We start from the raw sequence: 15083 nt of genomic DNA, 5'->3' as shown, positions 1-15083 counted from the left end.
TGCAATGCGAGAGAGTGCATCTGCGCCTACGTTCGTTTTACCTTTTATGTATTCAATAGTGAAGTTGTATTCTGATAGTTCAAGCCTAATACGTCAAAGTTTTGAAGAGGGGTCTTTCATATTAAACAAGTAAACTAACGGACGATGATCGGACTTAACGGTAAAATGTGTGTCGTAAACGTATGGTCTGAATTGTTTGATTGCAAAAAATATAGCCAAAAGTTCTAACTCAATTATTGATTTCTTTTGCTCTGAATTATTAAATGATTTAGACGCGAAGCAAATTGGTAAGTCAATAATGCCATCTTTATTTTGATTTAAAATGGCACCACAACCAATTTTTGAGGCGTCGACTGTAATTATAAATTTCTTTTTGAAGTCTGGGTATTGGAGAATTTGAGGATAAATTAAAGATTTTCGAAGTTTTTCCAATGCTATATAACATGGCTCATGTCATTTAAATGCCACTCTTTTCCTGCTAAGTTTATTTAAAGGTGCTGCTATTGAAGCAACATTTGGTATAAACCTTCGATAGTAATTGGCGAATGCCACGAATCGTCTTACTGCATCTTTATCAAAAGGTTTCGGATAGTAGGGGGACTCATGTAACCGTATAAATGCCTTATAAAGTGTGTAAACGTATAAATTTATCTAGTGCGTAAACGAACTGTCAAATTTTGAAAAATCATTTACACAATTTGTATAAATTTACGCGCACATTTCATTGTGTAAACGCGGTAAAGTCAAAGGAATGCAACCTTGCAGACATTACAGTAGGCATTTTCATCAGAAATCTCCAACATCAGCAAGTAAAGGCGTTTTAGTTTTGATTTTTCACTTAATGTTGACATTTTTTAATTTGTATAACAATCAAAAAAATTTTGTTTGGCAATAATACAGCTGATAAACAATCAAGTTTATCAAGAGTATTACTAGGTGCGTTCATATAACAGCGTGTGTAAATGGATATAATTTTACACCTTATAAGTTTATATGCTTTCATGAGTCCCCCTATTTATTTATTGCAATTATTTTGGAATCGTCGGGAAGTAGACCTTTTGATGAGCATTTGTGTCCTAGGAAAGTGACTTCTGAACGCATGAAGTTGCATTTTTCGGGATTTAGACGCAAATTAAATATTTTGCATGTTTGAGAGACTTGTTCTAAATTTTTAAGATGGTGAGCTTCGCTACACCCAATGACTATTAGATCATCGACATATAAAAATGCTTGGTCGGGAGAAATTCCTGAAAAGGCAATTGACATCATTCTTGAGAATGAGTTTGGAGCTACGTTTAAGCCGAATGGTAAAACTTTCCATCGAAAAGCACCACGATCAGTGCTGAATGAGTTGATGACTCTTGAATCTTTATTTAATGAAATTTGGTGAAAACCTGAATACAAATCCAATGTAGAAAAATATTTGGCTCTGTCTAGATTATCAAGAATATCGTCTATTCGTGCAAGTGGGAATTTGTCTGCTATCAATTTTTTGTTTACGGCTCTAAAGTCGATACACATGCGGTTGGATTTCTTTCCATTTGGGGGTTTCTTTGGTACTATTAGCAATGGGTTTTTTTTTTTTGTTCATAAAAGTTATTAAGCGTCATACGGCTGGTCTTTAGTGCAAACACGTCATCATAATTTAGACATAGATCGAGAAGTTTTGGTTTGGCATAATTTGGCATTTGTTTTTCGAAAATTTATTTTAATTCCTCTGATCTTTTCGAATCTTTTGAAATATCGTCGATTTTATACACATTATAGTTGGTGATTTCATCCGTAACTATGTTACAATTTCTAATGTATTTTATCTCATCGGTGTCGTTTAAAACTTTTATTATCGCATTTTTAGTGTCAACAATACACTTTGCGGTGAACACACCACTACAAATTTCCTGTGCGTCTATAAAAACTGGATATTTAGATTTTTTCAGCTTAAATAAGCGATAAACTTCGCATCTAGGAGGAATTATCAAAGTGTTATCGGTTGTACTGTGTAAAATTGAAATTTTATTATTATTTTTGCCAATGACGATTGTTATGCTTTCGTTTGCATAGTCTAATATGCAATTATATGTTTTCAAAAAGTCTTTTTCGGATTCTGGTCCCCCAGTGTTCGCTCCTGAGGGCAGTTGGCGTTTAAAGTCCGAACACTAGCGTTATTTGTGTATTTGAACGTCCATTTTTGTTGTTATTTTTGGTATTATTGATTCTGTTTGCGGGTCTGCTATTATTGTTATTACGAAATTTGCCATTACCTCGCGAGCCATGGGGCCACCGTGGTGTGAGGGTAGCGTGCTCCGCCTACCACACCGTATGCCCTGGGTTCGCACCCCGGACAAAGCAACATCAACATTTTAGAAATAAGGTTTTTAAATTAGAAGAAAATTTTTCTAAGCGGAGTCGCCCCTCGGCAGTGTTTGGCAAGCGCTCCGGGTGTATTTCTGCCATGAAAAGCTCTCAGTGAAAACTCATCTGCCTTGCAGATGCCGTTCGGAGTCGGCATAAAACATGTAGGTCCCGTCCGGCCAATTTGTAGGGAAAATCAAGAGGAGCACGACGCAAATTGGAAGATAAGCTCGGCCTTAGATCTCTTTGGAGGTTATCGCGCCTTACATTTATTTTTTTTTTCGCGAGCCATAATTATTGTTGTTATTGTGCCTATAATTGTTATTGTTGTTCCTGCTAAAATTGTTGTTGTACCTCGAAAAGTTTTTCCTATTATACTGATTTGACCTCAGAGGAAATCTAAAACTATTATTTAGCCTGCTTTACTGAGATCTAAACGCTAACACTTGCCTTTCCCTAGCTTGGTTATTCTGTTCTACGATCATTTTCGCAACTAGATCCTTAGAGTCAGTAAATGTAGTTGACGCTAAAATTGATTTTACTAGGTCTGAAGCCCCCATTACTGATACTTAGCATAGACTTGACTTGACTTGGCGTATACTTGGCAACTTAGCCACGATTATACTCCACTTGGCGCATAAAATCTGGCATCATAATCAGCGTTGGAATTTATTTCTAAATAAATGTCAATTTGTATGACAAAATGTCAAAATGAAATGGAAACAAACAAATGGCATCTCAAAATGTAAACGTCACTTAGAACTTACATAGAAAATCAAAATTCAACAGACTTCTAAGTCAAGTTAAGTTTTGAGTAATCAGTAACATGCAATGTTAATTTAACAGAACTGTAAGTGACAGTTCGCAAGCCAAGTCAAGTCTATGCTAAGTATCAGTAATGGAGCCTTGAGAGAGTGTTAAGCGACAAACGTTGACGGTTTGTTCGACCATAGTGTACCTATACAAGTGTGTCAACTAAGCGATAAACATCAAAACTACAAACAGCCTCGCTCACCTGATGCAAATCTCAGGTCAAGAGTTGCATTTTTGGTACGTAAGAGTACTTCAAGCTGAGTTGTATTTGATAGCTTAATAAAACTTTGTAGTATTTAAAGATGAAATAGATGCATATATTTCCGCGGAAATAAGAATACTAGAAGATTTGTAGCCTGCAACAATGCGGAAACATACGGAAAGCAAAATTTATTTAAATTAGAGTCAAAACTTAAAGCGCCACACGTGTAACATGGAAAAATTTCATATCTAAGGCTGCTTACACAAATGAATAAGGGCAAAATTATATAAACGCTTTGGTCGCTTCAAAGTAAAGATAACGTACGGCGTTTCACTGTTTTTCGTATGGCGTTTCACTTTTATTCGTATGGCGTTGTCAAAGCGTAGGCACGCAACCAAAGCATTTATGTAAATTTTTCGATACTTCGCCCGACAGATGAATTAATGAATGCAACACAACCAAAGCGTCTGTGTAAATCCGCCTTAATTTTTGTAGCTGTGAAAGTCTCCTGCAAATAAAATGGTGCTGTAAGTGCAAACAAATCAAACTCCTATATGATACTACTTTGTTTTCTATGTATTTTTCTTGTATTTTCTGTTATAGTTTTTGTCGAGGGAGCCAATAAGGTTTCAGTACTGGTGTAAGTGTGTGGACTATATTTAAAAAAAACTAACGAAATACAAGAAAAATACAACGTAGTTCATTAAAAATAAACCAGTTTGTATTTCGATAGGGTGTTTTGACATTAGGCCGTTTTTTCTTTATTTTTTCTGACAAATGAAAATTTTGTTTTTAGTTTCAAAATTTTGTGAGTAAAAACACAACTAAATTCAAAGTGTAAATTGTGTGTGCAAATGAGTTTTCAATAAGTGTACATTTTTAAGTTTTTCATAGTTAAGGAATTGACCTCCAGATTCTTGTGTTACACAAATATAGGGAACTTGGGTACAGAAATTCAAATTGAAAAGTTTTTCACAATAATTTGAAAAACTCTACGTTTTCTCTGCTTTTTACACTTAAAGGAGTAACCCTCCGTAATAAATTAAACTTTTAATGAAAATCAATAACTCTGAACTGAACACTTTTCGCCATGATATAAAATTAAAATGCTGTGGACAGGAGCAATAATTTTGTGACTACATAAACCCTGTTTCAATCTTTTACGTCTCTGCACAGAACCCTAATTGACCATTTTCAACCGAGCCACATGGCAACCCAGATTTTCTCGTTATGCTCACTTAAGCGAGTGCCTGTCAGAATGAAGTCAACACACTTGTACTTGTACACTTTGTTCGACTGCCATCTCGTGCGCTTTCCCCTGCGTCATTCCTTCTATAACTAATGATCGTTCTAAATCATCGGAAAGTTTCTCAACACGTTTGGCGAATTCCGAGTGATTGTTATTGAAAACTTTTAAAGATGCAATTTTTCCTGCAACAACTTTCGAGTTGTCAGGTTTTATTCTACCTTTTAGCTCATCTTTTATTTGTTGAATTGTTGTTACTTCATTTGAAATTGCCTCATGCGCTTTCCCTTCTAGCTTGGATTTTATAAACGAAATGAAAGTATTTGTTAAATTTTGTTCCATCAAATCTTCTATTAAAATTATTTTATCTATAAAGGATGCAAGTGAAAGCGGATCGTCGCTGTAGTTTTCTCTGATTATAGAGGCACACATAGTAATAAAGTTTTTCTATTGCTCTGCAGTTGCCATTGTTGGTTGTTCTTCGCTAATTGTTTCTAAATTATTGATGTTAACTGAATTGGTAAATCCAGCGAAATCCTCAAGACGAAATACGGTACTTTTTCTAATAATGCTACCTTCGTCTGCTGAAGGTGTCGGTTCGTCAGTGAATTCTTCCTCAGTATCAAAATCAGAGCTTGATTCGCTTTCTTGTATTAATTAAAAAAGATTTTTGGGTGTTTTTATATTACAGTTAATTCTAGAAAAACATTTCTAAGTTGTTCTCTGCACCTTGACAAAGTTTCGATTATTGAACTGGGTTTATCTCGATTTTCAAAATATGAATTTACTTGTTTTAGAATTTCGTTATAACTTTTAATTAAAGCATATTCATATTCTATTGATTTTTTCGCTGAGATAGATCGGTTATTTCAAACGCGTTTGGTAACTTTAGTGAAATTAGAGCGTAAATCTTTGAAATTGGAATCAAAATCTGACATTTGACAACTGACATCTGACATTTGACATTGTTGGTTGTCGAAAGAAAACTTTATTACATTTATTAAAAATGCTGCGGAGGTATAAAAGTTGTTTTGAAAAAAAAATTTAAAAATTTTAATATTAACTGATAGGCACTGTATATACAAAAACGAAGTTGAAACTTTTCATTCTCTCGGTAATTGTGGTATGCAATTAAACAAAATTTTTTTTTAAATCGATGAGTTAATTGGTAAGTTGTAAAGAAGATTCCCCTATTCGAAAGGCACTGTATTCGTGTCTTACTTTGAAGGAATTGTAAATGCAAGTGAATCTTGAAATATTTAAACCAGTGCCGTTTAATAATTCGAAGGAACTGTTGGAACACTTGAAATACACTGTATTTGTTGCGAAGTTTGAAAAGAATCGTAAATGGGAAAGGGATGCTGTAATATTTGAAAGACGCTGTATTCGTAGAATACTTCGAATAAACTGTTGAAATATTTTAATGACAGTGAATTCATTCAATAAATGAAATTATAACTCCTTTCATTTGTACAGAAAATTTTGAAATATTTATAAGCACTGTATTATTTGGATGGTCTTTACAAGGGATTTGGAAAATATATCGAGAGCACTGTATTCGTCGAATGGTTTTCAAAATTGATTTGGAAAATATATATAAAGCACTGTATTTGTTGAGAAAAATAAATATTTGTAACATCTTAGATGTTATATGTTATATATATTAGAAGAGAAAAAGAAAATTTTCACCGATAAATAAATTTTCACCATTACTATGATATGACTGTAACCCATATAGTCGAGTAGATATTTAAAATCCTTGGAATTTGTAAAGTTGATTAGATGTTTGAATAATTATCGCAAAATCTTGGCAATAAGGTATATAAAGTTTCAATAAAAATGATTTGGTAAATTTTGATATTAGCAAAGGTTATAAGATTGATGTACGTATAATTGATCTTGAAGGTTTTATGCTTTTTAATTGACGCTTCAAAAAGTTTGAAGAAATTCATAAATTTGAAAAAATATTTTTTTCGATTGTATTTATTTCGAAGCAATGTTCGAAAATTAGCAAAAAAGAAATTCAAGTTCCATATAAGTAAACGAAAATGAAAATGGTAATATATATGTGTGTAATAATATGCGTGTGGTGGCCGTATATTTGAAATTATATTTAATGTACATTAGAATTTTTGTTTATATTTATATGACTTATCTTGTTTGGTTGATTTTCTGACAGGGTGGATAAATGATGTATATTGGAACGATTTTCCGTCATCCCTTGTCAAATTTGGTTTTGAGACAAACAGGTTTCGGCCTTGTGCCATCATCAGTGTCGATTTTCGTTCTGATCTGTTGTTGTCGTTTGTCCTGTATTTATAGTTCGTAGGTACATGAGCAGGTATTGTCAAAATTGATGCTTGTGTATATTTAGTTATGTGTATGTGCTGTGTGTTCATTCAGAACCGAGGGTGGTTTATTAATCGATTTGTGTGGCTGACTGGGGCAGGTAAAAATCCGTGATTTTAGTCGCTTGACCTTCTTTGTGGGTTTGTGGTTTTGGTGTGTTAATTTTTTTGTGTTTATTTGTTGTTGTGTGTTTGTCTGTTGTACCTGTGTGATTACTTTGTTTCTTGTAAACAATTTTTAAAGGCTCGAATATTGTGTCAGAAATTGTGTTTATCTGTTCGTTTATTATTCTACCGTGGAATGTTTTCTGTTTGTAGATTTCCATGTTTTCGAGTACGCTAAGACGTCTGCCCTTTTCTTGTATGTGAAGAACCCTAACTGTTTTATTGATGTTTGCTGGGGAACATTCATTCTCGACCATGTGATTCGCGAAGTTAGACTCGGGTATAATGTTTGGATTCCGTCAACGGCCACCGACACAATAATACACAATACCTCAAATCACCCCCAACAGCACAAAAATACAGCATTAAGGAACTTGGTACATATACTTGAAAGAACACCTCTTACACAAGAGGCATATAAGAGAGAACTTGAGGTCATATAAAATATCGCTGCAAACAACGGATATAAAAAAATGGAGAACCAAAAAGAAATAATGTAAAGGAAAATAATAGCTGGACGACTATGACATATACTGGAAAAGCAACATATAAATTGGCAAACTTCTTAAAAAAATTCAACATTAACACAGCATTCAAAACATCGAACAATCTAGGGCGAAAACTAAGAACTAACACTAAATCCGAGGATTCGTTTAGCAGCCACGGCATATACAAGCTTACGGATGCTAGCATAGTTACATAGGACAAACAGGATGCCAAATAAGAACGAGGTTCAGAGAACATATTAGATGTTACAACAAAAACATACGGAATCCAAACATTATACCCGAGTCTAACTTCGCGAATCACATGGTCGAGAATGAATGTTCCCCAGAAAACATCAATAAAACAGTTAGGGTTCTTCACAAACAAGAAAAGGGCCGACGTCTCAACGTACTCGAAAACATGGAAATCTACAAACAGAAAACATTCGATGTTAGAATAATAAACGAACAGATAAACACAATTTCTGACACAATATTCGAACCTTTAAAACTTGTTTACAAGAAACAAAGTAATCACACAGGTACAACAGACAAACACACAACAAAAAATAAACACAAAACAATTAACACACCAGAACAACAAACCCACAAGGAAGGTCAAACGACTAAAATCACGCATTTCTACCTACCCCAGTCAGCCACACAAATCGATTAGTAAACCACCCTCGGTTCTGAATGAACATACAGCACATACACATAACAAAATATACACAAGCATCAATTTTGGTAATACCTGCTCATGTACCTACGAACTATAAATACAGGACAAAGGACAACAACAGATCAGAACGAAAATCGACACCGATGATGGCACAACGCCGAAACCTGTTTGTCTCACAACCAAATTTGACAAGGGATGACGGAAAATCGTTCCAATGTACATCTATATTTATATGGTTATACTTCAATATGATTATTTTATGTATTTAGAAAATTTAAATTTGGTAAAATATTTGTATTAAAGTGATAGAAAAATGTGTTGCTACACGCGTAGTATACAAATGTTTATAGGAAAGGTATGTTTAGAAACAAAAGTGTTGCTACATACATAGTATACATGTGTATTACGAAAAATTATTGCTACGTTTATAGTATACATGTATATTGAGAAAACAAAATGTCTACTTATATACAAATTTCAAATTTTATATACGTACTAGCTTTACCCGGCGTACGTTGTAATGCCCGAGATCGAATGAATGTTGCGTAGTTTTTTTGTTTTGTCTGTTGATAATTTAGTTTATTGTTCTGTAAATTGAATTGAATTTTGTACGCATATTTAGTGAAATATTCTTTTAAAACATTTTATTACTGTATCTTATTGTAATGCATGTGGGTACACAATATTTTTGGTTTTTCGTTTCGTTCGGTGCAAAGATAAACAAATTTTTTGGTGTTCCAACTCTGGAGCAAGCGCTGGCCATGGGAAAAGCATGGATTTCCTAAATTTAATCCTGCAACATTAAGCGATTGTCCTTGTGATTTGTTGATTGCAATTGCAAAAGCAAGGCGTACAGGAAACTGTGAGCGCTTAAAATTGAATGGAAAATCTGTAGGAATCATTGAGATCCGTGGTATGAGCACATCTTCACCTTTACTTTTACCGCTGATGATTGCTGCTTCGATTACATTCGGCATTAATTTCTTAACGCAAAGTCTGGTTCCATTGTACAATTTTGGTGGGTCTAAATTCCAAAGAAGCATGATTTGGTGAGCCAATTTTCAAAGTTAATATATGCGCAGGCATTCCAGGTGGCTCTAAAGAGTTTAGAAATTTAATTGAATAATTCACAATTTGATCTTCATCTGTAACTATGTCGATCGATTTATATTTCATCACTTCAACAGGAATTTGGTTTCGAATGCGATCATTGATTTTGTTAACATGCTCATTTTTGGAGCTAAGATTGCTCGTCCGCATTGCCAAAAAAAGAAAATTTTAATTAGCCAAAATTTGGTGATGATTGAAGTGTGGGAAATACGTTTACATAGGGAACACACACACAGAATTTGATTTTTAAAGATGTCCATAGATAGATTGAAGCTAACAAATTTTTTTTAACGGCGGCAGATTACTAAACGTCCAAAAGGAATAACAGCCAACTTAACAATACAGTTTGTACGGCAGCCATAGTTCTGAAAAATCCCATTTGTAGGGAGGGTGCCACGCCCCTTTTTCCCCAAGTCCACATTTTACTGGAGGTGTTAGGACTTAACGTCATATACATAGCTCCTTACCAATTTTCATTATCCTACCATTACTACATCCAGAGATATGCAATATGATATATTCCATTTGTATGGGAGGTGCCAAGCCCCCTTTTTCCAAATTCCACATTTTCTTGGTGGTGTTAGGGACTGACCTCATATAACTCCTCACTGATTTTCAATGTTCTGACATATACACCTTCAGAGTTATGCAGTACCAAAAATTCCATTTGTATGGGAGGTGCCACGCCCCTTTTATGTATCGAAATAATGTTTAGCCTAAAACCTTCGTGTTGATCGAAGGAACCTATAGCCAAAATTTGGTGATAATTGAAGTGCGGGAAATACGTTTCCATAGCGAACACACACACACAGAATTTCATTTATATATATATAGATGTAGATAGACTGAAGCTAAAAAAATTTTTTAACGGCGGCAGATTACTAAACGTCCAAAAGGCATAACAGCCAAACTCAACAATGCAGTCAAACTTTAGGTGTTAAAATAACTCAAGTTTGTACGGAAGCCAAAGTTTTTCCCCATTCGACATTTTACTGGAGGTGTTAGGACTTAACGTCACATAGCTCCTTATCAATTTTCATTATCCTACTATTGCGACATCCAGATATATGCAGTATAATATATTCCATTTGTATGGGAGGTGCCACACCCCCATTTTCCCAATTCCGCATTTCCTTGGTGGTGTTAGGGATTGACCTCATATAACTCCTTACTAAATTTCAATGTTCTGGCATGTATACCTTCAAAGTTATGCAGTACCAAATATTCCATTTGTATGGGAGGTGCCATGCCCTTTTATATATCGAAATTATTTTTAGCCTAAAACCTGTACCGTTGATCGAAGGAACCCATAACCAAAATTTGGCGATGATTGAAGTGTGGGACATACGTTTCCATAGCGAATACACACACACATAATTTGATTTGTATATATGGGGTATTCCATCCCATTTCGACCAATTTTGAACCCGACCCGTTTAGAATTGGCTGAAAGTTTTTCTTCTTTTTCTAGCTTACGAAAGACGTTTTTCAGAATTTTTCAAATTTCAATTTCATCCAACTCAAAAAAATTATGAATTTTTAAAAAAACACCGTTTTTGTTTTCAAAATGTTAATTTGAAAAAAAAACTTTAAAATTTTTTTTGTATTTTTACCGAAAAGTAAATTTAAAAACATATTAAAAAAAAAATTATCCCAAACGGTCAATTTTTGAAAAATTTATAGCATTTTGAAAAAAACACCATTTTCTAACTCAAAATAAGTTTTAAATATTTTGAAAAAAAAACTTTAAAATTTTTTTTGTATTTTTTCCGAAAAGTACATGTAAAAACATATTAAAACAAAAAAATGATCCCAAACGGTAAATTTTTGAAAAAGTTATAGCATTTTGAAAAAAAACACCGTTTCCCAACCCAAAATAAGTTTAAAATATTTGCTATATATATATACTATATATATATAAATGCTATAACTTTTTCAAAAATTGACCGTTTGAGATCATTTTTTTTTTAATATGTTTTTAAATGCACTTTTCGGAAAAAATACAAAAAAAATTAAAAATTTTTTTTTAAATTAAATAAAAAAAAAAAAAATTCTCGGCCCACTCCGGTATTAGTGGGGATGATTGCAGAATTGATTGAAGTTTTTTATGAAAAAAAAGGGCGAAATTCGAAAAATCTCGAAAAACTGAAAAACTACAAAAGAAAAACTTTAAAAATTTTTTTGAATTTTTTCCGAAAAGTATATTTAAAAACAAGTTTAAAAAAAAAGCCCCCACGTTCAATTGTTGAAAAAGTTATAGCATTTTGAAAACAAAAACGGTGTTTTTTTTTTAATTCATAACTTTTTTTGAGTTGGATTAAAAAATTTGAAAAACTTCTGAAAAACGTCTTTCGTAAGCTAGAAAAAGAAGAAAAACTTTCAGCCAATTCTAAAGGGGTCGGGTTCAAAATTGGTCGAAATGGGATGGAATACCCCATATATAGATGTATTAAAGTACTGTACCGCCCATTTTATGCTTTGCTTGCTGGAATAAGTTGTGGTTGGTGTTGTCGTTCGTTGCTGCCTTCCGCAATGCTGCTGTTGTTACCATGTAGGTATCTCATTGTTTGCCCCTCTCGGTTTTTTTTTCAGGTTGAGTAGATGGCGTGGTTGTACCGCTATTAACGGTAGTGCTTTGCTAAAGGCGTGTTTGTGCTTTATATCTCCGTTATGGCATAGTACAGCCAGTTCAAAAACTTTTGGATATATGTGTATGTATGTTGCACCACGGTTTTTCTCGTAACTTTTGTTGCACTTTTTCGGGGTTTTTTGAATTTTTTTTTTTTGAAATTTTATATATTTTTGAATTTTTTTGAAATTTTGTAATGTTTGTACTTTTTGAAATTTTATAATTTTTTTTTGTAACTTTATAATTAATTTTTTCTTGTAGTCTTTTTGTAGTTTTATAATTTTTTTGCAGTCTTTTTGAAATTTTATAATTTTTTGTAGTTTTTTTTTTTATTTTACAGTTCGAAATTATTGATTACTTCATGTAAATTTTTTTTTGCAATAAATTTTTTGTAATTTATATCATTTTATGTATATTTTTTGTTTGTATTTTCTTTTTCTTAGCACAATCACCACTGCACATATTTTCTTCTAACATTTATTTAATATTTTATGCTGGGGAGCTTTTCCCAACTCCCAGGAGCCATTTTTCCTCATTTTCGGCAGGCTTGGTCACTGTCGCCATGTAGGACGACCATTTCTTGCTTGGCCAGGATGGTCGCCATGAATTTGTTGGATGTTGCCTTGCTGGAAATTGTACGATTTCACCTTTCTGAGTTGGCGGCCTTTGGCCGCGCTTATAAAAAATAACCCTGGGCTACGCCATGCCAAGTCCGGGTGTGTGGTATAACCGTGGCTACCGCCACGGTGATGCACAATTTTTTGGTGGGTACAACACAACAACAACCACAACAACAACCACATGAAAATCGCCAACTTCAACTGCAAATATCTCCGGATATAGATAAAATTTTTCTTTTCCGCCATCGGATTATTGTTCTCGGGATTAATACGCGTCTTTTGACATCTCTCTCGATATTTTTGGTAGCGTATTAGCAGTCCACCCCTCAACTAGACTATTACCTTTCCGCGGAAATAAGAATACTGGAATATTTGTAGCCTGCAACAATGCGGAAACATACGGAAAGCAAAATTTATTTAAATTAGAGTCAAAATATAAAGCGCCACACGTATAACATGGAAAAATTTCACTTCTAAGGCTGTTTACACAAATGCATAAGGGCAAAATTATATAAACGCTTTGGTCGCTTCAAAGCAAAGATAACGTACGGCGTTTTATTGTTTTTCGTATGGCGTTGTCAAAAAGCGTAGGCACGCAACCAAAATATTTATGTAAATTATTCGATACTTCGCCCGACAGATAAATTAATGAATGCAACACAACTAAAGCGTCTGTGGAAATCCGAAAAATACAACGTAGTTCATTAAAAACAAACAAGCCAGGTTGTATTTCGATAGGGTTTTTGACATTAGGCGATTTTTTCTTTATTTTTTCTGACAAATGAAAATTTTGTTTTTAGTTTCAAAATTTTGTGCATAAAAACATAACTAAATTCATAGTGTAAATTATGTGTGCAAATGAGTTTTCAATAAGTGTACATTTTTTAGTTTTTCATAGTTAAGGAATTGACCTCAAGATTCTTGTGTTACCAAAATATAGTGAACTTGTGTACAGAAATTCAAATTAAAAAGTTTTTCACAATAATTTGAAAAACTACGTTTTCTCTGCTTTTTACACTTAAAGGAGTAACCCTCTGTAATAAATTAAACTTTTAATGAAAATCAATAACTCTGAACTCAACACTTTTCGCCATGATATAAAATTAAAATTCTGTGGAACAGGAGCAACACCTTTGTGACTACATAAACCCTGTTCCAATCTTTGACGTCTCTGCACAGAACCCTAATTGACCGTTTTCAACCGAAACAACAATGGCAACCCAGATTTTCCCGTTATGCTCACTTAAGCAAGTGCCTGTCAGAAAGAAGTCAACACACTTGTACTTGTACACTATGTGCGCGAAAATATCTGGCATTGTTTACTATATAGTTTGGCAGCTTAAATAGAGCTTATGTTGAGAATAGAGTGGAACGCAGTCGACTAGGCAGTCGAATGTCATATAATGAAGGAATTGATGTTCGGAGTTTTTTCAAAATTTGCCCGAAATCCTGAATCACAAAAGGGAGTGCGGTTAAGTACAAAAATGAAAAAATGTAGTTAAGTTTTGCTCCTTTTTTAGCAGGAGATTTTCATTTTAAAAATGTATATATAAACCAATGTTCCTTCTATTACTCATTTTATCTATGGAGCTTCACATGCACTTTATAAAAACGTGCTTTTTAATTTTACGAACTTATTCCTCAATGAAAATAAATGAAACGCGTACTAATGTAAGCATTAATCATATTTCTTACTTCTTAAATGTTCTTCTTAAATATTATAAATGTGTTAAAAGTAGCAGGACTAAAATAATATTGACAAATCTGATATGTCAAACTAATTTTATATAATAAAAATGATTTCATAAATTGCATGCATTTTATACATATGCATTATATTTTAAATTTTCTCTAACTATTCGTTTTGTGCTGACTAAATTTTGCTTATGCATAATTTTCTTTGGCTATATAAGCTAACAATTCCAGGGGCCGTTTTCACCATTTTCGGTGAACGCTAACAAACACTTTATTTGAAAGAAATCGTTCAGTGATTCGTCAAATAAGGGACGTTAACGGACGTTTAAATTTCCCCTGTCACATGAGGAAAAATGAAATACAACTATTTTTATAACATGAAGATATATAGAAAATTTATTGGAGATTGCACTGCGACCGTTGATCTATTGTGCCCTCATCAGATTGCGTCGCGTTCCAGGAGGATATGTTCCACCGTCTCTCCTGATCGATCACTAAATCGACATGAATACAAAATTATGTTTTTTACTTAGTTGAACGGCGATAGAAAATCGGTTGTTTTTTTTTCTAAAGTGCAAGAAACTTCAAGAAGAACGTAAGTTTTTAATTATTTGTGTGTTGCTTTGACGTTTTTTTTTTTTTTTTTTTTTTTTTTTTTTTTGTTACGTGGAAGGAGGAAATGCTTTATGCACTAACCGGGTTGTTAAGCCTCCGAGTGTAGGACTCCCTTTCTTTT

This window comes from Eurosta solidaginis, chromosome 2 (assembly GCF_040869045.1).
Source record: "Eurosta solidaginis isolate ZX-2024a chromosome 2, ASM4086904v1, whole genome shotgun sequence".
In the NCBI taxonomy this organism is placed as follows: domain Eukaryota; kingdom Metazoa; phylum Arthropoda; class Insecta; order Diptera; family Tephritidae; genus Eurosta; species Eurosta solidaginis.
This window is presented reverse-complemented; position numbering follows the sequence as displayed.